Below are 24041 nucleotides of genomic sequence, written 5' to 3' on the forward strand. Positions count from 1 at the left end.
GTACGAGGTGCCTCCTAGTCTCTTCAGTTGTCGCGATAGTTCCCAGTGCAAGAGGTTATTTTCTGTTTTCAAACATCTGACTTCTACCGTGAGCGAATTCAGACTGTTTAGAATACAAAGAAACATGCGCACAACCTTCGACGGAAGAGAACGTCACCGTCCGGGGCTGTCTCGCTGAAATGCTGGACTGTTAGGCTCCTTGGTTGTGCAGCACCGTCCTTCTCACGTTGATTGGATGGCCACCGATAACAGAACGGTCGCCTAAAAGTGCTAACTCCCGTTTTCCATAAAAGACGTAGTCTTCCGAGCGCGCGTTGATGTAATTGCAAGCAAAGCGCTTATTGCAGCCGCCAGAACACTGCAAGAACTGTTGTTTGACGTAAATGCGAGTCGAGCAAGACTTTGGCGGCAACTATTTTCCAGGAAAGTGTTCGATACAGGAATTCCGAGACTGTTCACCCATGGCTGCAGCGGAGCGCATTATCATTGAGTCTGCTCGCTTGCAGTGCGCAGCACGTGATCAATGGGAAAGATGTAACCGGTCTGAGACGGGCAGACCCGTGGATGGCTGGATGGCTGGCTGGCTGGATGGGTAAGTGGGTGGGTGGGTGGTTGGGTGCTATGAACGTCTCCTGTGGAACGCGCCACAAAGCTGTTGTTATTATATTCCCTAATGCCCTACCTATCCTAAAAAAAGGAAATTGTTGTAGCAACCAGGCCATGCAGTAGTCAGCGTGGAAACATTGCCATCAGACAGCCAAACAGTTATCGTACAACTCCGCTAAATGCTCTACATAGGCCTAAAAATGCGAGGGTATAACCACCAAATGTACCTACCCATGTACCTACCCAAATGTACCTACCCCTTTATGAAAGAGTCTCCACCATCAACGGTGCAGAAAGAAGCGCCATGACATCCATTTCTTCTCACGTCAGGATGCGACACTCAGAAAATGCGAGCCACTAGTCGCTGGAATTTTTTTCACTTTTTTTACGCTAATAGCTATGATAGCTGGTTGTCCCCTGCGTGTTTGTGTTCGCTTGGGTAGGGTGGGGGATGGAAAAAGAAGAAAAGGTGTTCCAACGACGCGCACCAGAGCCCGCGTGAAATATTAATGTTTTCCGTGCGCAGACGCTGAGCGTGCAAGATGTGCTTGTTAAATATCGGCGTTTCACGGAGCCGAGTTTGCAACTATAGCAAAAACAAGACAGAAGGCTGATAACGCAGCTGGGTGTTTCACAACGGCAATTGCAGTAAAGTATTTCAAGAAAAAAAAAACAGATCGAAACACAGGTACAAGAGAGATACAAGACAGAAACAGAGGCCCAAGGAAAATATTGAGCGCTGTGCAAGTCGCATTCTATGTGCTCACTCGGCTTAATCGGGTACCAAGGGTACTGGCTTTTAGGCGCATCGCAGGCCGACGCTACGTTGCTTATACTGCGTGAGGGCTCTGATAAGGCCTGACAATCGATTAACGAAAAAAAATGTCAGGAAACTGTTCACCGTACAAGTGTATAAAGAAAAAGGAAGAGGTGGAGAATACGCTTGTAAACTGTACTGATAGCGAAGTGTGCGGGTGCGATGACAGCCAGGCTCGACATCAAGGCACAAATACACACAAACTGACTCTGCACGTGCAACTCTGCTTGCGAAAATAATGTGCAATGGAGAATCGGAAGCAAAATACCCCATGTTCAACCAAGGTTATCGCTTCAGCTTATTATCATCCCCTTCTGCTGGCTGGTTTGCAAAATTTTGGCTTATGGGACACGTATTTTCATGAAAAAAACAACAAGAAAGCACTCACGCCAAGCTGGGCGACGTAGGCAAACAAAGTTTCGCTTCAAAAATCACGGAGGGTTAATTCATCAGTTTACGTCATAGCGCTTCGACCATTTGTTAGTGTTAAGCAATGATTTAAAATCTAAGAGGATGAAAACAGCTACAAGAAGTCGAACACCGAATCACTGCATGTTATTAGCTAAGGATAGACGGAGAGAGAGGGGGGGGGGGGGGGGGGTGGAGGTCATATGAGAAAAATGAACAATGAGGGTTGTTTTTTTTTTTTTTTTGTCGAAGGTGCAAGCGTTGCAAACTGCCGTTATTATAGTATCTTCCTACTCAGGATATTTGAGCTGTTCGCCACAGAGAGAGAGAGGAAGAGAGATAAGACGAGAAAAAAGATAGGGAGGTTAACCAAAGAATATCTGTTTTGCTACACTGAACTTGGGAAGATTAAATGGGATATAATACAATGGAAGGAACGAGAGCAGAAAGCAAATTAACGAGAAGAACAATGTAGAACTGTCCGTGTGCATGATGTCGCACAGTCCGCGAAGGTGCCGCATAGTCATAAATAATGTCAGTATTCGTCGTAAACCATGTAGAAAGCCATGCGGAAGAAACGCTGCAAGAAAATAAGCTTTTCTTTTGTGTGCGTGTGTGTGTTTAAATCAAGCATTGGGAGGGTATTGCTTCTGTGTAAAGAAACAACCATAGTTATCTTACCTTCGCCATACAACTACTTATGTAGGCTGCAGTACTTCTGATGAATACATTGACCCACCCTTCTAAACGTTTTTATGCAATTCCGAACTATATTCAATACGCTATTGCCGAAACCCCGAAGATATTATCACGCGGGCTCTCCCTACCAGTTGCGCCACTGACATCGCGGACTTTCTCTTGCGGGACATTATCTTGCTTCATGGCGCCCCGCGACAGTTGCTTACTGACCGTGGTCGTAACTTCCTCTCGAAAGTTATTGCCGAAATTGTGAGTTCCTGCTCCATTCAACACAAGCTGACTACCTCATACCATCCTCAAACCAACGGCCTGACAGAGCGGTTAAACCGTACTCTTACCGATATGCTGTCCAAGTACGTTTCCAAGGACCACCACGACTGGGACATTGCCCTTCCTTACGTCACATTTTCACATAATTTTTCTCGGCATGAGACCGCCGGATTTTCTCCATTTTATCTCCTGTAAGGTCGCGAACCGACCTTGCCCCTTGACACAGCACTTCCTCATGCTGCGATCTCAACAAGCGATTATTCGCGCGACGCCATCACCCTCGCCGACCATGCACGCCACCTTGCCCGTACTCGACTGACGGCCTCAAAAACCACTCAGCACTGTAAGTACAACGCCCGCCATCATGACGTACAGTTAGCGCCTGGTGCGCTCGTGCTCCTGCGGTCGCCCTCTCGTCACGTCGGACTTTCACGGAAGCTCCTTTCGTGATACACAGGGCCCTACCGCGTGCTGCGCCAGGTGACGCCTGTGACGTATGGAATTGCTCCTGTGCGTTCAACCTCGTCCTCTACTCTGGCATCTAGTGATGTTCTGCACCTCAGTAGGCTCAAGGCCTACTACACTGCTTCCGAGTCCGGCGTTTAGTCGCGTCGGGACGGCGCTTTTGCCGCCAGGGGTAGTGCTACGGAACAGTATTTGCAATGACAAAGAGGCGAGGAGGGTGAAGACGACGACGATGATTAGAGGCTAGCGCGGGCTGTTACCTCTTGGCCAAGTGCGGCGCATTTCCTTGTAAATGTACTGGTATATAGCTTTTCGTCTGCGTCTTCCTATGTACCAATATTGTAAGATTTCTTCATGACGCAGAGTTGAAGCTCCATTAAACACGAGGAAATTTTAAAAAGTGTACACTTAATTTCGAGCAGTCTTCCATATTTCACGTTGCCTTCGTGTAATCGACAGAAAATCGTATCTCTCAGCCTTGTGCTATGACAATTTTCTTATCTTTTGCAGCACTATTGATGCCGAAAAAGATGCTGCAACAGCGGGAAAGAACCAGGCGAATACGCTGAGGAGATATGTCAAGGAAACACGTAGGCAAACTACAGCCCTACCTGCTGTGGTTGCCTAGTGGTTAGTGTTGCACTGCTAAGCACGAGATCGCTGGATCAAATCCCGGCCACAGCGGCCGCATTCTGATCTGGGGAAAATTTAAGCACGCCCGTGTACTTAAAATAATGTTCACGTTAAAGAGCCTTAGTTGGTCAAAATTGATCCCGAGTCTCCCACTACAGCGTGCCTCAATATCAGATCGGGGTTTTGGCACGTACCCCCTTATTCAATTTTATTAGTATGCTGTCTTTGAAGAAGCCTACAAAGATCTTTTAGACGGGGAAGCAATAGGTAGCCTGTGATAATGCTTCCCATCTTTCAATCTGTTATCTCATCATAAGTGATCACGAGAAACATTGGTGAGAAAGATAAACCTGCTTATGTAACAAGAAATGCAGCTATGCAGCTGCCCGAAAACCCGACAGTGCTGCTACGCCTCCTTGCTTTTGTGATTACCCTGTTTTTTTTTTTCTTCACTGGCGATACCTCTTCGCTACCGAAACATCCTCAGAAATAAAGAGAAGTCGAGGAAGGACACCACGGTGCACAAAACGCGCACGATAGAAAAAGCTCCGAGAGAAATGGAAATTACGGCAAGGAGGAGACTTCTGTCTGGGAAAACGAGGAGAGGGAGATAGAGATTTGTTGCAGAAAATGAGGCCACGGGAAATCAAAAATATTAACAAAAGGCACCCAGGCTAATTACCATGCAAAGTGTGAAGCCAAGTCAGAAAAGCAAGAAAAAGCGGCCCGAGTGAGCACGAGCGCTCGTGCGCAAAATGAAATAAATGGCACTTCGGGGTGTCATCAGTTATGGTGATGAGCACTGGGGATTGCGAAGGGGGGGGGGGGGGGAGGGGGGGGGGGGAGGGGTGCAGACACATCGCGTGTGAGCGATCCCGGAAGGAAACAAGCTGTGAGAAGGCGGAAGCGACTGCACCACACACGGAAAGGAAAACAAATCGCATATGTAAGAAGTGAAGACAGGGAAGAGTGTGGGGGGCAAATGGGAGGGATGGCGCGAGAGAGTGGTTGCGGCCGTGCAGGAATTATAACTGCGCAAATTATACTGTATAAGCCTCGGCCACAGTGCGGCCAGACCCCGGGAGTATGAAAACGCGCGTCGCAGGCACGGGGTTATTAATTCCTCTCCAGCCGGTTTTTTGTCTTAGCTGTCACGGTGGTGGTTGCAACGGCAGCCGCCGCAGAACCAACGGCGAGAGACGGTGAAAGGCCGAAAATGAAACTGGGAAGTGGCGGCGCATATGGAGTTCTAGTCGTGGTAGGGGCTGACGATCTGTGGCGAAAGAAGAAACAGAAAAAAAGCGAGAATGTCTACTAGTAGTGCATACAGCACATAATACCAGTTTTGTGCGTATGGGATAAATTGCGTCTTTTTATTATTTTACTTTGTTTATTGCTTTGACTGTAACGCACGTATTCAATAGTGCCGAGGGGTAATAAGGTGTGCCTTTCCTACAAGTCCTGTTACTCCTCCATACCGTTTACTCTTGAAATTTTGTTTGCACTACTGCTGGCTGTTGGATACTGCCGTATATCTTGAAGTGAAACACACTAATGAGCCACAAGAAGCAATGACAGAAACAAAACACACAATATCTGGACAGGCGCGATGTGACAGCTGTCCATGTGCCCTGTGCTTCCTTTGGTTTGATTCGTTCTTGTGAATCAATATTACGTTTCAGATCAAAATTTATAACCAGCTAGCCCCGTGTTGAGCCCATTCTACTGTATAGACCGCTATAAAGTCATCATGCAAGCGTCATGAATTCTCAGTAATAAACTGTTCAGTGCGCTATTTTATGCTTGAAGGGACACTAAAGTGAAAAATGATTTCTTCTGCATCAGTAAATTACCGTTCTAGAAGACAGCACTCTTAAAACGATAAGACGTTTGGTAAGCCAGAAAAAGCGCAAGAACGAAATACGGGTAGCGACGCCTACTTAAGTTGCCGCACCTGGGGGCTGGGCCGTCGTGGATTTTGATGGCATCTTCTAGGGCCTACTAATTATATATAGCGGTACAGATTGACTACATTGTGTTCTAAAGGGGCCAAATATTAAACATGCCAAGTTTGGGGAAGCTTTATTCAGCCAACGCGGCCCAAATGCGAAAACATACTTTGGAATCCCTGACGTCAAGCTGACGTACCGGCTCTGGGGTTTCGGCGCGAAATTCAAATACTGATACTTGGACCTTCATTTTCTCATCTAATAATCAAAATATTTTTTTTTAATTACTGCCTGCAGGGTTCTCAAACAATGCTTCATTAGTCTAAACTGATTTATTGTTTTGCTTTAATGTCCCTTTAACGTTGTCGATATTCTATCAGCACGTCCCCACTCATCTTGAACAAAGGTCCGCAATAAAATGACGTCACGAGAAGCTGAATCATTTCTAAGGAAAACCAAAGCAGATTGGTAAATCAGAATAATTGTTGCATGTCGCTTTCGAATGACACGCGTACGAGAGCTCGCAGTGATCTAGCTATTACGGCTTAATTTGCATATCTGAGATATTCAAAGCGATTAAAATTTTGAGTGTCTGCAGCAGCAGGAAACGTGTATCTTCAGAATCCCTTCCTTCATTAGTCCTTACTTGAGCTGCATAGCGTTGGTTGAAGTTTCGCTAATGCCATTCTTCAGATCCCTCATTCCTGACATTCGTTGTACCGTCATTTTAAATGAGACACATTAAGCTTAACATCTTCTGAATGTAGCTGCCCACTTTTATCGTATGTACAGTGCGGAAATACAATCTTTGAGATTACTTGCAATTTTTCCCAAATAATATGGAAATCTTTTCTGACTCTCTTATTTTAAAGGCCATTATGGCTCTAGAGCATCGTAGCTTTACTGCCGTCGTAGCGTTTATGTTGTAATTAGCATCGCAGAAAAATCATAGGCAGTGAGTTATCTACAATGACAATTAGGTCTTTTAACTCGTAACCGTCAATATGTTTTATTTGTTGGAGTATAGACAGTAACTTTCTGAGAAATTTGTTTAACTGAAAAAAAAAATTGTTCTAGTCAAGTCTGCATATGAAACAAATTGATGACCCAAAATGAAGTTCTTGTGATATTGGGGTACAGAGATTTTAGGCCAGTGATGTGACACTTTTTCTCTGTTAACTGGGAAAAGAAAATCATTTAGTAGCTTATAGGGCTCGTAGCACACAATAAGGAGAGACACATGCTGGCTTGATCGAGAAGCTTATTTGAGTCTGGTTGATGTCATGGCATGTTACTCTGCGTGCTGAGTGAGAATTACGTTGTACACAGTGTACATGAATATATATGAATGCGTGGAATTACTTTATCTTAGCAGGTTACCTGAAGTATAAGAAATAGTTACGCAGAGCCCACGCACATTCTCGAGTTTACGCCAAGGAAGCTTTGGTGAAGCGGGTAATGAAATATTTTTAATTTGCTTATTTCCTTCCTGCGTCCTTCGCGTAAAAGTAACAGCCACGCGCATGCGCTCTCGCTCTACCGTGTACACTCTAAAAATTTTCACACCCTTATGGGTGTAATACGGGTGTATTCATCTTTTCACCCTTGTAAACACCCTTGAAACACCCTTTTTTAATGGAAAAGGGTGTTCAACAAGAAAGCACCCTTGGAACACCCCAGTCTTTCTAATAGACACCCTAATTATAAGGGAGTAAGTGAACAAGCTTACAGTATATGATAAATGAACATTGCCAGTTAAGGCGTTGATATTGGCTTTACATGAAACGCGCGCTACCTGCGCTTGAATCAGGTAGCTGGAATGATTAGATCAGGGCATCTAGGCAGCAGCGCGCTGGCTCCGAACAGCGGTCAAAAATGAAGTTTCCCACTAATGTTGATATCGAACGGATGCCACTAACGCGCAGACTTTGCATAGCCAGATATCTGCAAAAGGCTTGATATGATCAATGGCAAAATATTTACAATGCTATCACTGAATACTTAAAGGTGTGCAACCAGTTAGACTGGGAATTGTTAGGAGTGAGGGCTAACGGTAAATAGCTCACCAACTTACGGTTTGTAGATGACATTGGCATACTCAGCAAAGCTGCAGACTATTTGCAACAAACGTTTGAGGACCTTGGCGAAGAAAGTGTAAGAGTCTGAGAGTTAGTATGCAGAAGAGAAAAGTAATGTTCCGCAGCCTGGCGAGAGAACGAATGTCATGGTCGGCAGTCAGCCTCTAGAACCTGCGCAGAAATACGTTTATTGAGGTTAATTACTCGCAGGGGCCTCTGATCAAGGAAATTAACAAAAATAAAAAAATTAGCTGGAGAGCTTACGGCAGGCATTACTAAATCATGACCAGGGAGCTTACTGCTAATCATTGCTTTCTACCGTTACTAACGTATGGGGCCGAAACTTGGAAGTTACCAAAGAAGCTTGAGAAGACGTTGAGGACCGCGCAACGAGCGATGGAATTAAAGTTATTAGGCATGACGATAATAGACTGGAGGACAGCGATGTGGATTAGAGAGCGAACGGGGATAGCTGATATTCTGGTTGACATTAAGAGGAAGAAGTCATGCTTGGCAGACATTGCAATGCGTAAGGGAGAGAACTGCTGGTCTATTGGAGTTGCAGAATGGGTGCTAAGGGAAGGGAAGCACAGTCGAGGACGGCAGAGAATAATGTGGACGTGATGGAATTGGGAAACTTGAAGACACATGGAACCAGTTGGCACAAGACAGGGGTATTGGAGATTGCTGGAGAAGCTTTCGTCCTGCGATTGACGTCAAAATAAGCTGATGATGATGATGATGCGACGACATCCATGCCAGCTTCGCGGCATGTCATTCATGTTATGACATGCATGCGTGTCATGCACGTTCTGATAGCTCGATTTGCGTCGATTGCGGGGTGGGGGGGGGGGGGGGGGGCTAGTAGCGGCGTAGCCAAGTGGGGCACGCCGGGCACTTGTAACGCTCACTAACAGTAAATTTTTTGCTACCATGGCAATGGCCCCGCTCCTTCCCCCTCCACGGTCAATTGGGACCCCACCCCCCCTCACACGAAAAAAATTTTCTGGCTACACCACTGTGGGGAGGGAGGTGTAAGATTGCTCCAGACCCCTCCCCCTAACTTGTCAACGGAAACGGGGGAGGGTTGGGCCGCTGCCACCGGGCCGCAAGCCTTAGGCAGCCCAATAACCGGCTGCATTTCCCTTTGGACGTGAATACTGCTCTAATGTGATTACACTGTAGGATTCGTGGCGGTTCGAGGGCCCCCATGCGACAATAAAAAAAAACACGTACAGCCATCAGCAAGTCTTAGCTTGAGCAGATCTTTGGGAGCTGGGCAAGACTCTCATAAAAAAAGAAAGCTTGGCACCCCTCTTACATGCATTGTCAACTCTGGGTCACCGCTGACTGGACATTTCCGGTAAAAAAAAATTACACAGGAACTCCTCCCGGATTTGTCTAAGTATGCGTAAGCATTGTGACTCTTCCTCATCCACACGCAGTCCATGTCGTTATCAATGTTATGAGACTTGATCCGACGACTATAAGCGACAGCGCTGCGGCGACACGAGCTGCTGTGGTCGGCGGCGCCAGCATGGCGCCGCCGACCACAGCAGCATGGCGCAAGCAAAGTACTGCAGGTGGCGGGGCCAGGTGCGCTGTGACGTTACGTTCGTTTTGAGCCGTTATCGCTCTTTAGCACTTCTCAGCCGCGTCGAACCATTATCAACCGTTCTCCGGCGGCGGCGGCTGCTTGTGGCACGGCCGCGCGAACCGTATCTCGAAAGCGAACTGCAATTTGGACAGAGTGTGCCCACTGCTGAAAACTTCACGCGCTCTGTTCTCACCGTTTACTTCGCTTTGAAAACAGACGCGCGTACACCTATCTTGAAAGTGATCTGCGAAAAGAGCATAGTGCGGCATAAGCTGAGAGCTTCGTGAGCGCTGTGTTCTCGCCGCTTCAGTCGCGTTGAAGCGAGAGCTAGCACGAAGGTGAATTCACTCGCTGCTGCGGGTTCTATATTGAAAGGTATCGTGCGGTACGGACTGACGGACGGATGGTTTTTATTTGTGGGTAATTATAGAAATGCTTACGTTATAAAAAAAATCGCAGGGTTCGCGGATGTCGCGATAACAACCAACTCCGTTTTGATCGCCCCCTCCCCACCCCGGGAAAAGGGACACTACGCCTCTACCTCAGTTGAAGAAACGATGATGAAACGTTAACGACAAGAACGGCAATTTCTAACGCGTTGTCTTATGGCCTCCGAGATTTGCGCGCAAAGCTGGCGCGCGCGAACCTGGGGGGGCCATAATTGGCTGCTTAATAGCATTAAAGGACAAAAAGATAATACCAAACGACACAGTAAAAATGCAAACAAAGAACTGATCTTCGCTATACTGTTTGGGGAAAAGAAATAAAAAATTAGACAGCCGCAACACACGCCACTAAAGCCACCACCGCCGGCATAACGCGGAACCAACGGTTGGCAACATTCATTCGCGCTTCATTGTCCGCTTCGTCTCCGCAACGAGAGCCGCCATCCTTTCGCGCCGGCCGTATTGTCATAGTTTTGTTTTTCTGCAAGTCCGCGCACGCAGCTCATCGGTAGCTGCACGGGTGCACGGCGTCGCATTGCGACCTGCGGCATTTTCTCGTGTTCGCGCAATCGGTGTGAAACATGTCGCATGTGAAATATTTGATAGAAGTGCCTCACGTCCAAGTCAAGCCGCCGTACGGGTGTATGGCTGTGCGCCCCGTTCTCGGAAGCGTCGACGGGTTTCCGGCATGCGGATTTCAGGTACGTGCAAATGCGTTTCGCCCTCCTATTGAGCTCCGGAGCAAAGCGTGCAGTATTTCATGTGAAAGATGCAGTGCCCGTCATCATGGTGTGAATTTCGAGCGGCAAACGAGAACTGTGGCACTTAGAGCACACCGCGGCTGCTAAGTCAGCGTTGAAATTGTTTTGTGTTACCGTAATATGTTGCTGTCTGTCTAATCTGCGGCTTGTGGACAGCTAGCCCATTGACTTTTGCTTGTGGCAGCGATAGGTATATAAATGGAAGCGGTAATAATTTTCGAGAGCAGACAGTTGTTTCGCGCGATGTTTGGTCGTGTTCATGGCGTTATGAAAGCTAGAAAACTAACTGGCTTGATCGTGCTTAGTTCCAACTCTAAGGGGCGTAACGTTGGCGCTGTATATGTTTGTTTTCCGTGCCGCGAGTACCACTTTCATGCTTTTGTTGTATGAGAGTGGTAGCTGCTGCATGCCGTCTGGGCAGAATACAATAAAAGCAATTTCCTCACTTTCATACGTATGCAATGTGACGTAACAAAATTTCCAGCGTTTTATTCGGAGCGTAAATGTCCAGTATAGTTTAGTAAGAAACTCAAATTCTGTCTTAGCTTAGTAGGCGTGAAACAAGTGAAACTCTCATTCCTTTTTGAATTGTTCGCCCAAGCCGCACCACCCGCAGATGCGTCATCGGGTAATTGACTGTAGCTTCGCTACGTGAGTTGTTTTATGCGCCAATATTGCCCGGTTAAGTATCCTGTTAATTTATGCCGACGCTCGTTCATCTTGATTTTAAGCGATTACTATCCCCGAGTACCGGACGATGCCAAACTTGTTGTGAGGTGTAGCAAACGCGGGAAATTCAAAGTGGCGTGGCTGCAAGTTCCTGTTTTTACGTTTCTTGCATTCAAAGCCAACAGACACAGTATCACTGATTTATTTCCATTTCTGATGTACTTGATCAATCTAATGTGACAACTGCATTTGCTCTTTAATGTTCTCCATTTATGTGTATTCAGCTTGGCTGCCAGAAAATGCTTGAATTTTTTTCAGCATCCAAGTGACGAAATATTTCACTTACGGCCGTGTGTGAAACACGCAAGATGACAAAACTGATAGCAAAATGATGAGATGTTTCTTTTATAGCGTTTGGACTCGACTTTTGGTGAGGATGTCGATCGACCTTGGGCCTGGTGACAACACACCCGACATGGCCAAAGTGCAGCCTATCAATTGAGTGCCCCCGAATGGACCATCAACATCGGAAAATGAAACAGAGCCAGGTAGGAGCAATTTTTACTTTGGAACAGAATACTGACAGCTTCCTCTTTTTTTAAGAACTAAATAACATATTTACAAACCCATCCTTTCTCTTTGTGCAGCCTACATAGAATTGTTTTTTGCTTGTTATACAGATCTTCAGAAAGCAGTTCTTCTGAACCCTTTCTGCATGCACAAATAAATAAAGAGGAGTGCACTTTCTGAAGAAATTGATGCACTGAAATGTGCGTGCGACACACAATGAGATGCAAAATAACCAATAACATTAAAGCGGTAAAAAAAACAAGTTTGAAACATGTTCTAACATCATAACCCGCCTTGGCATACGGATCTAAATATAACAGCAACAGAGGTGCATGCAGAGAAGTGTTTGTAAATGTTTGCAAGATATGTACGTTGTCTAAGAAATTGTTTTTACTTACTCGGAGCTTCTTGGTGCCGTGGCAGTGCAGTAAAAGCTCAAAACGATGCCCCTGCTCCTAATACAGCACCTTTAGATTTTAAAATTAAATTATGGGCTTTTACATTCCAAAGTCACAACCTGAAGTTTTGGGAACCTGGCCTTCTTTAATGTACACCCGAATCTAAGTGCATAAGCGTTATTGCATTTTACCCCCATTGGAGGGCAGCTGCCACGGCCTACATTGAAGTTAGGACCAGCATGACTGAGCAGCATGGCATCATAGTAAGTGGGCTATAACACCAGGTCAAAATGAGAAATACTGCTTAGAACTACCAACTTCTTGGCTCACAAGCACTTTGCACTAAGTTAAAGGAGTATGGAGTACTGACAGCGACCACTTATGTACCAATTTCTTTTTAGGCTGACTGTTATTAGGGTGCGAAGCTTCAATTAGTCAAAACCAGCCTAAATTACAGAACCAGCTCAAAACACGCACCATGTATAGCTGGATTTGGACATGAAAATGGAGTCAATTCATGTCGCTGAAAATGGAGGTGGCAGTCACACTATTTCATGCATTTTGCCTAAAACATAGTCAATAATAATCAATTTCTAAAATATTCTTTTCAAAAAGTTTTTTCAAGCATGAAAGGAGGAGCCAAATGGTGTTCAGGTGCACGAGTGGTTAGTTGCATGGCACTTTTCGCATGTATTCACTGGCTTCTTTCAAGCTTGAAAAAAAAACTTGTTGCACCTATTGAGCAGTAGAAAGCTGGATTGGTAATTTTTCAGGATGCTCTACAATTTTTGCACTGACACTCTTGCTTTGAATATAATAATTGAGCAGTTAAATAATCGTTAATAACTAATTACCTAATTAGGAAAAATGCAAGAATTGGTTTCACTTCCTCAAAACAATGGCAAACGACATTACCTTGGTGCTGTCCAGCTACGTGGCACTTTTACATATTTAAAGCTTGCACATGTCAGACAGACCACCTGGTAATTACAAGGCATATATAGCAGTGGCTAAGTTGTGTGAGCCAGCCATGTGTAGCGAATCATGCGAAACGGCCATGTTTCTTTGACTTAAGGGCATGATAAGATTTACATGCTCGACACCTTGTATCAGTGGGTTCTAGGCCTGTTCGTAGTTTAGCTGCTACATAAACAATATTTCTCCACGTGTAAGCTCATATGCATCTTTCAAGTATATTCCCTCATGTGTCCAAAATAAACCATCCTCGCGCTTCCTTCATTATGTCTTCATCTGCTGCTGTGCTAAATTTTTAACATGCAACTGCACAAATTTTCATCTAGTTTTCATATTTTCTCGTTGTTTGGTGGCTTTATTTCTGAACAAGTTGTTTTCGTTAAACCCTGTTGCACACAGCAGTACACAGCATTTCTGCGTAGAGTGGGAATTTTTTTCAGATTGACATTATTACACCTTGCCTGGGCAATGTAAGGCATTCTACATAACACGGCCCTGCAATAATGTTTTATATTGCATTCCAGCATCATGCAAAAGCTGTTTACTTACCAAATTAGAATATGTATAAGTGTTGGAAGTAACAGAACTGGAAGAAGCCAGCAGATAATGAGGCCAAGGAAAGCATACAGGAACATGTTTTAAGTTTTTTATATGAAGTATAGAAGTGATAAATTCTAAGTAAATGAAAGTGGAATAAAAGATATCCACCTGTGGGTGAGGAACGGACCCATAACCTTCACATTACGCATGTGATATACTAACCACTGTGGTACTACGGCCGTGTTCGAGCGTCAACAATCTGAGGGGCCATTGTGGACGGTTGAATGCTGCCTCGGTGGCACAGTGGTTAGTGCATCGCATGCCTAATGCAAATGCTGTAGGTTCGTTCTCCCCCCATGCCTGTTTTTACCATTTTCATTTCCCTTTATCATTTCTACATTTAAATAGAAAATTACAAATAAGTTTCCACGTGCCTTCCCTGGCATCTTCCAGCTGTGATTCAGAAAAAGTTTGACCCTCAGTATCCTTTCTTCTCATTTGGAAGAACAGGAGCTTCATTTTAAAAATAATGAGTTCACTTTGTTCAGCATCTCAATGTGGTCTCAAATCTTATCACAGCATATGTATTACTAAGTGAAGTTTTTGTTAAGATGATGATATAGCATGGGACCTAATTAGTAGCCTTTGTGTTCAGATATATGACTAGTCTAATAGATAGGAGGATTTTAAGAAGCACTTCTAACATGGTCTGATCGTGTGTTTAAAAAAACTAATCTAGCATGATTTCAGGTATAACTGTTGCCCCTGAAAAATATTTGGATCATCTGCATTGGTATTGTTTTTAGAGAGCACCAATACTGCTTTGGTTGAAGTAGCCTCGTGGAACATGAAGCATCGCTTCTTGCTGAGTCAAGGAAATATCTGCATATCTGAGGTGCATGTGTCATATGCTCGAATGCTGTTTAAAGGCTGCTAATAAGAAAATTACTTCACTTGCCTTCCAGAGATTGCTTCAGTAGTCTATGCTACTCGATCATAAACAATTTACCAGAGTGAACATTCATCACAGTTGGCTTTGCAATGTTTATGCAAAATACCACAATTGCCTACTAGACATGTGACTGCACTAAAACTTGGAATTAATGACCAGTAATTTTTATGGGACAGCAAAACTTGTGTTTGTTACTCCAGAACAAAATGCCAGGCACTTCGGTTATTTCTGCCATAGAGTTTCTTACAGTAATTACTAGAGGGAACTCTGGAGCTCCAGTCGTACCACCATGGGAATGATGGGAAGCACATGGATTTGTCTGATATTCGTGCTTGTGAATTCAGACGTTCTTGTGGCTTCGTATATTATACGCTATATAAATCTTATTGTCGTAAATTTCAGCGCAGTCTATACTCTTCGAAGTGCAGAAGACGGCGCCAACACACACAATTGCTATTAATTGCAACGATTGAGCTTGTCCAGGTGGCCAAATCGAAAGGCGCCAAGCGTCTCAAGGCACTGGTATGCCCGCGATAACTTCATCAGGGCGTTGCACTCGCTTGTCGTTACATGCCTCCGTGGCTTAATGGTTTCAATATCAGACTTCTGCTCTAGAGTTCCTGTGTTTGAATCCTGTCGTCGGACTATTTTAATGTTTATTTATTTATTACACAGTATATTGTTCGAAATGACTAGTTTACAAAGTCACAAAGCCGCTTGAAGCCAAACAGACGAAGTTTAGGCAAATCCATGTACTTCCCATAATTTCCATGCTGGTACAGCCGTTCTTGTTTGATCTCCTGTAGACACTAATGTCAGAGTTCCCTCTAGTAATTATTGTATGAAACTGATTTCTGCACCTCACTCTTGCAGAAGCGGCACCACACCTGCTGCGTAAACATGCACTACCTTTCGTCCAAGTGCAGGGAATGCTGTGAACTCGCCCTATACAAAGCCTGCACTAAGTAAAACAAATCACAACGTGCAGTTGCTGTCACGTTGAACTGGTGGAATGAGTATTGAAATGCAGCACCTCCTGAACTAGTTCAGGAAGTGCAGGTTAATCAAGTGGAGATTATATAGTAACAGAAGTTGAGTGATTCTGCATTACATTCACGAAATATACTTCATGATACTTTTGCATTTATTTCCTCAGTTATTAAGAATCCATTTTGCATTGTTGGACAAAACTACAGAATGCCAACATATTTTCTAGCATTCACTGGTAGTAAACATGTCAAAACTTGTTCTAGTTTCTGGATTGCCGCTTCAACCGTTAACCCCCTAGTTAATTCCGGAAAAATGTACAAAATTTTCCAAATTTTTTACATACTCAATTTTTCGGTGACATTCTCATTCTAAAAATAATTACTTCATTGGTCTCTGGTTAGAAATAACACAAAAATAAGAGCTGCTCTTGAGGGCAGCTTTCCCTCAATGCCGACTGTAACTCATCTTTGACAATAACAGCAGCATAACATCGGGCAGAAAGAGTGCGACTCGTCATTGGCGATATTGGTACTACCTGCAGTCACTAGTACAGCTTGGGATCAAGGGTTAAAGGTTGCGACTTCGTTGCTGCCCAATTTTAATTCTGCAGCTGTTACACTTGGGTGTATCGTGTGTATGTACGTGTGCATGCATTAAAATGACTTCACGCTAGAGCAAAGCAACTGTAGCGCAGAGAGGCATTAGTCATCTTTATATATTTGCTTTGTAAAGATGCGCTAAGTTTATCTTTTGCAATATAGACTTGGTGCTCTTTGGCCAAAGATGACCTTGTGCTACTAAAACCTATCAATTAGCTTTTTGCAGTAGCAGGTGCTTATTCCTTTTTCGGGATTTGTGTGTGAGTTTTAATTTGTTTTTCTTGAACTGTGCAATTCCCACTCAGAGGACTGCATGTCATCTGAGGTGTTCCTTTTTCAATCAAGAATGTTGAGGTTGTGTTTGTGAAACTCGATTTCTTGCCTCAAACGAGCTTGTACAAACTGACCAAGCTGATAATTCTACCTGCTTATATATGAAATATGTTGCGGTTATGAACCCTCATAATGAATGACACATAGTATAAAAATTTTATTAAAACAATTTAATGAAATTTTTCATGTTTTTCGCGTTCGTGTTCACTTCTCTACTCTCGTGTCCTGTCTGCATGCCTCACCTCTTTTTTACCACAATGCAGGGGGAAAAGGTTCCGGTAACACCATGCATTCAGTATGGTGGCCCAGACGTGTATGCAAGCAATCTCCTTCATGTGGACCAAGAACTACTCTGCAGTGTCTCGCAGACTTCCATGCGAAGTCCTCAACATTCTCGTCTCAGTGGAATGGCTGCTCATCTATCTGCGTGTCCATCACCAAGACGGCCAGTTGTAAAGCTCCTGTACCCGTTTAAGAAAGCTTAATGATTTTTTTATTTAGTTTTCACGGTTGCCCTTAGAATCTTAACATTTTTGATGTTTATAACATTTTTACCTGGCACAAGGTGGTGCAATAACTTTAAACCAGTGTAATGTATTTAAGTGATGCTCACTCTAATGCCTATCTGGTTTTGTTAGTGTTTAAGAAATTTGTATGTCTGATGAGGTAACAGCATTTGAATTTGTCATCGTGGCTCGTTTCAATGAGCTGCTAGGAAAAAAGTTGCAAAACTTATCACACGCCAGTTGTAGCATTTTTGTTTTCATGACTATAGTATACACGTTTCAAAAGATGGAAAGTGGGGAAAAAAACCTGAAGAACATAATCATCCTAGCATTGTCATGTCCTTACAACTCTGCAATGATAATGCCTCATACATCTTGGGAGCACATTGGTCACAATGCCTACAGGTATACTTGATAAGAGAATAGCTTGCACCCAGATTTGCCACACAGTTGATGGCTGATGGCTTTTGTTTGTCGTCTTCATGTTACTACTATGTATTCAATATTCATTTAGATGTAAAGGACACTAGAGGCACTGAAGTACCAAATGGCACTTGCATTTCAGGGGACAAAGTGCCCAGCATGCCTGTCACAAAACTTGTTCTAGGGGCTACCTTGCCTCTATAGGTAAATGGATACCAGATGCTCTGTGTACAGCGTAATCGGTGTACTTGTCTGGAGTGCTTGAAAGATGTGCTACGGGCTGTACTGGCACTGTCTGAAGATAATGCATGGTTCTAGAAAGCCTGCAGCTGAGCATCTGCCACCATACTGAAGGAACTGTCCTAATTTTGTTGATGTTGAAATGTAGGAGCTGCAATGAATAGTTGTGAATGTGGCAGTGCTGCCAAACTAAAGCACAAATTACACACCTCGACTCACACAATGCACTCTGAAAGTTTTGCTACGTGGTATCTGTGTTTGCTGCCTGACCTTATGGCACGTTTACGAGCCATCGCAGGTGATTGCAGCTGCTGAGGCTTTATCAACTGGCAAGTTGAAAAAATAATGCTGTGCCACCAGTGTGGCTGCACATTCCGAGATGCAAGCTATCTTGAACCAGGTGTTCGGTAGACAGTACCTGTGCAGCCAAAACATGGTGTTTGAGCCCTATAGGCAACTACGTTCACAACTGCCCACAAGTGTTCTGTCGGAACAGAAAGTTGAGAACAAGCAGCATTTTTACCAGGGTTCAAACATTAGTGCAAGTCATTCTTTCACCAAGGCTGGTAATCATGCATATGTAATGAGAACAGGGCATTTGTTACACACAAGGGGTCATGTGTCAAGTTTAATTAGATCAGTAATCTATGAGATGGAATTATAAAAAGTACCTTTCGTTCCTCAGTGGTCTCTTGGAGAGATGACCATTTCCGGCAGTTTAGTTTTGCCTTATGTCTAGATTTGGTGTGCATATTGCAACTATAACTAACAGTCAGTGCTCTGTCCTGCCCAGTTTTTATGCTGCTTTTGTGATATTTGCAGTATTTTGCAGTTAAGCTGCAAAATATTGTCTATAGTACTATATATTGTCTATGCAAGTATATGTCTTTACTATTACTAGTTTTCATGTTCAACTTTTGTGCAGCGCTCACTAGTTATTACTAGCCATGTTTTGTTCACACATGCTCTTGGATTGTTGTGCGAAGTGACACGGACACAGACTACAAGCAGACAGGACGAGCGCTAACTCTCAACTAAATATTTCTTGAAACGAAGAACATTATATATATATATATATATATATATATATATATATATATATAACGTGATTGCAGAAAACCGCAGCATAAGAACATGACAAGGTATGAAGAAATCAGTTAAACATATCAGGAAGCAGGGAAGTCAAAATAGGAAACAACAAAAAGACACTACTTCAGATTAACACACGTGTTGTGAAGATACTGAAATTCGCATTCTAACAGACAAAGATGCATGGCTAATGCAAGTCTCTCCTAATCTTTTAATGTGGAATGCCTTGATTATTTCCCGTGTGGTTTGACATTTGTCTCAAAAGAATTTTTGTGTCTTCAAACAAAGGCTTACAACCGCAATTGAAACGATGTGATGCTAGATGTGAAGCATTAGGGTTGTAAAGTGAATGTTTGTTTTCTTTTAGTCTAATATTAATGCACCTGCCGCTCTGTACAATGTAAGTCTTCCCTCACTTGAGAGGATACTGATAAACTATACCAGTGTTACAAGGCACAAAAAGGGACACATGTCTAACGCCGCAATTATCTTTTCTGTTTTGCCACCCTGTTCAAGTTTCCTATTTATCATAGGCACATGATAGACAACTTGCGGGGCCGAGAGAACTTTATCCACATCATATGTATTGGCCACGTTCCATACACCATCTGATAATCTATGTATATAGGGCACCACAACAAACCTTCTTTTTCTGTTTTTCTTGTTTCTTAGCCTGGCCTTTTACCCACTTTAAAAGCTTTTTGCAGGTTAGTGATAATAAATGCACAGGATAACTAGCCTTTTCGAGCCTATTTGTTGTGAAAAACTGTTTCATATTGTGTGGACATGACTAGCTTACTCAGCTCTTAAGTTTGCCATTACTAATGTCCACACAATATCAAACAAAGTTTTTCACAACAAATAGATAGAGAGGCATTCCACATTAAAAGATTGGGAGAGACTTGCGTTAGCCATGCCTCTTTGTCTCTGTTAGGATGCAAATTTCAGTATCTTCAGAACACGTGTGTTAATCTGAAGTAGTCTTTTTGTTGTTTCCTTTTTTACTTCCTTACTTCCTGATATGTTTAACTGATGTCTTCATACCTTGTCATGTTCTTACGCTGTGGTTTTTTGCAGTCACCTATATATATATGTTCTTCGTTTCAATAAAAATTTAGTTGAGAGTTAGCGCTCATCCTGGTCTGCTTCTAGTGTGTGTACGTGTCACTTCGCGCTACAATCCAAGATCATGTTACTGTACCAACTCGCCCAACTTTCTATCCTTGTGTTAACATAGACACACTCAGACTTGTTCTTACTTATGTGACCGGTTATTTTTGTACTTTATAATAAGATGCAGTGCTTTTCGAATGAAAACATCTGATAGTTCGTAGTGAGATTATTTAAAAAAAACTTTTCTGCTTGAAATTTATTTGAACAAGCCTGTGCCATTATTCGGTGCTTATGTCTTTGTATTGGTATGGTTTTACTCCTTATCTTCCTTTTTACTTTTAAAACGTGCAAACATTATTATGTAAGTATTTCTCTTTAATTAAATAATAAATACTTTTCTTATGACATTTCGTCAGAAATTTTACAATGATTTTGTTCAATTAGGTAAGCTTTAGACTAGCTGATTGTTATTCTGATAGCTTAACTTACTATGCCTGTGGGATATTCAATGCAAGCACATGGTAAAAAATAAACTAAATTGTTGGGTATAAGCAGGTCACTGGCAGTAAATGGAGCATACATATATTTCAGGAAATAGTGCATGCTTATATATTGAACAGCATGCACAGCTACACATGCTGTTTTGTTTGTAAATGCTGAAACAATATTCGAAGTGGAAGCGCTTTGTTGCACTTTGTTCTTTGGCTTTCAGTGCTACCTTTAAGTCATATATGTGAAAGTACTAGTAGAAGCATCCCGTGGAGATAAATGACAACTTTGATGAATAGAGGTATAAAATGTGTGCTTAAAACGGCAAAAAACTGCTTCACAGGCAAACGTATGCTTCTGTAGTACTGCACTTGTTACCGTCGCCGATCCATGCATTGCTTGCGCTCTATTGCATTCAATACGAGCTACGACAACGAGCTGTGGTGTCTTTCCCTCCTGGTCGAGGTGGTGCGAAAATTTTTGACCAAGTGGAGGTTTTTAATTATTTCTGAAATGCATGCAACTATGCTTTTGGCTGTGCGCTGTTTCCACGGAGTGATAAGTACTGGTGCACCAAGGTGCGGGAGATCCTGTGTCCTTTGTGCAGCGCGCGTTGTTATTGCGCTCTGCATCCTGCCGGCAGTGTACTATCACTGCAGAGGAAGATTACGAAAAGCATAGGATGTGTGCATTTCTGCGATCATGAAACTTAAATTTTTTGCCTGAAAGGGTCGCACGTTATGCTACCACATGACGGACCAGAAGCGCAATATGACGACGCCTCACAGATTCTGGCTCATACTGAACAAGGTAGTACCATAGCTAAGGCTAGGCAGCATTCACAACAGCTAGTCTGCCCATTAACTACATGGCTGTAGTGAACGCTAAAATACTTGCAGGGATAACACCCTTTCGGAAGGGGGTTGTCCATGCTACACCCATATTGAAAGGGTGGTGTCTGTGTTACACCCCATATAGAAAGGGTGTCGTTTGTTTTACACCCATGGGCAAGGTGACGTCATATTAACACCCCTTCCTTTGTGGGGTGTTAATTTGCATCCCTTTGCTTGGGGTGTAGCAATACACCCAAAAAGGGTGTCACCCATGGGACAAGTCATTTACACCCTTAAGGGTGTTAAAATTTTTAGAGTGTAGCGCAATGGGACAACCTTTACACTGGCTTGCGTTTATTCATTTCTTTTGTTTACTTTAACTGCACCGCCTGTTTCTTGGTCAATGTCCTGTTGCGGGTAGGTGCCATAATATGTAAATCATTATCGTCATCAACGCTTGGCGATCATCTCAAAGACATAGTTGGCGCTACGTGCCTAATGTATCATGCTTAAGTACGCACACGTTATGGTTAGAGCATCATTCTGCTTTGCTGAGGGGCCGAGCTTCGACTGCAAACGCTGGCACGCAAATAGCTTGATATTTATTTATTTAAGTGTGAGCTATTCGGGAAGACAGCAGATGCACCCAGCCAGCCAGCGGTCACGGTGAGAAATGTGCGGGAGCGTTCCCAAAGAAAGCTTGGCCGTAAAAATTGTAAGGGTGTCAACACATCGTATTCTGCATGCATGTAAACAGATTTCAAAGACCAGTTATCGCTAAACAGCGTCAGCTTTGTGAAGGCCTTCTCCTAGGATTTTTCACTACAGGGCTAATATTATTATGAACTGAATGAATTGATTATCAAAAACCTGATCGTAGAAAATTTCCCTTTCTCTGTCTTTTGTTTCTGGCGTGGGAGGGGGGGCAATGAAAAAAAAAAAGCACGAACTAGTGTTTTGTCTTGCTACAGGCCAGATGACGACAAATTTTCTCACGCGTGCCAAAATTTCGACTATTTAGAATATACTTACCAGTCGAGTAAAACAATGTAATTCAAGTTTTCGCATGGAAAAAATCTTCTTTAAAGGCTCAACCAAACTTCATGACACGCCCACAAGCACGCGGGCTCGTACGAAAGCCAGGCGTTAAGCGCAACCTTAAATATTTGCCAGAAATTTGTTCAAATTAGTTTACAACACAAAGCAATGCCCCGAAATCTCGTGTCTACAATTGTCGGCGCGACGCTGGCAACGTGTGCCTGTCTCTTCGTTCGCGTGAAAAAAAAAAGAAAGAGGGGGGGGAAATACTGTGAAGGTAAGGACGCACTCACGGAGGCCGCATGCTGCAGAAAACGGGAATATTTAAGGCGTTAGCAATTTTAATGCTGCAACAGCACTGCAAGCATCAGGAGAAGAGGCGCCCCTTAATCACGCTGCTGCAGCATCGGTGCCATTGTCCTTTCTCTTTCTTTTTGGACGGCTGGCTTTGACGGTGCGTGCTGCACTTGCATGGACCCACGCGCACGAACCAACGAAAGCGACAGAACGAGTGCCGATGCACACTCGCCAGAGGAACAATGCGCGCTGCGCAAAGTGCCGCGTGAGCGACAAAAAAGTGCTCCGCCAGCAGGCGTCACCTTCGTTTGTTGGGCACGAGAGTTTTCGTTTTTCTATATGCTGCTGCGTGCCATTTCCCGGGCTCTGCCTGCCTAGACTTTACAATTCAAATAGGACCTCCCTGTCGCGTCCTCCTAGAAGTCCTGCTCATTTCGGTGCTGTGCCGAGTGTACGCGTCCACGCGAACTTCGGTTGGGGCAGATTGTATCGCAAAGGAGGCAGATGCGTTCAATATTGCTGCAAAAGTGTGGCTGGAGCCGACTAACCGTGGCACTTCAGCACGAGCGAAATGTTGGTGGCAGTCAAAATGTTAGTATTTGAAAGAGCGATAAAGTTATTAATAATTATAACAACGACTGTCGGAACTGTGAACAAGAAATACATCTTACACACATATACAAGGTATTTCAGCTAACTCATCCCAAGCATTGAGAAATGCACGTGTGCGTTGCGAGAACGGAACCAACTTTGTGCTGTTCAAGGTCCTCTTGAGCAACTCAGAGCATTTTAAGAGCGAAGCTTTTCTTTGCGAAGCAAGCCATGTTTTCGTGACCATGGGTGCTGTGGAGCTTTCATCTTGCCTATAGGCCAACCAATCACCGCGGACGGCACGCATGACGTCACCGCCGCTGGGTTCCTTGCACCAACACGAGACGGCGCTCATCCGCGCCACGCTTCGCATTGGGCACCGACAGGAAGACTTACAAATGAAGCTGCGCAGGGTGATGCGGGCTAAACAAGTTTTGAATTGAGCGAAGCTCGGAGTAAAATTGATGTTGCAGAACGTCCGAGGAGTATGGAAGAAAGTAATTGAGTTGCGAGAGTGTTCACATGTTTGCACAGGAAAAACATTGATACACAGTAGCGGAGAAAAGAGTAGGAAGCTTGCCAACAAGTATGCGATCGGTATAGTAAGAAACATGGCAACAAAGAATGTCAAAAGCAGAGCGATAGATACTGAGACAATCACATGGAT

At 43.7% G+C, this 24041-nt stretch overlaps 1 long non-coding RNA gene across 1 annotated transcript; it reads left to right on the plus strand.

The window, feature by feature from the left end:
- Positions 1-10362: 10362 nt before the first annotated feature.
- Positions 10363-18996, plus strand: LOC129385052 (uncharacterized). Its single transcript, XR_008612595.2, has 3 exons — positions 10363-10669; positions 11810-11946; positions 17019-18996. It is a non-coding gene; the product is annotated as an uncharacterized lncRNA (long non-coding RNA).
- The last annotated feature ends 5045 nt before the right edge of the window (positions 18997-24041 follow it).

Source organism: Dermacentor andersoni, chromosome 5 (assembly GCF_023375885.2).
Source record: "Dermacentor andersoni chromosome 5, qqDerAnde1_hic_scaffold, whole genome shotgun sequence".
Classification (NCBI taxonomy): Eukaryota; Metazoa; Arthropoda; class Arachnida; order Ixodida; family Ixodidae; genus Dermacentor; species Dermacentor andersoni.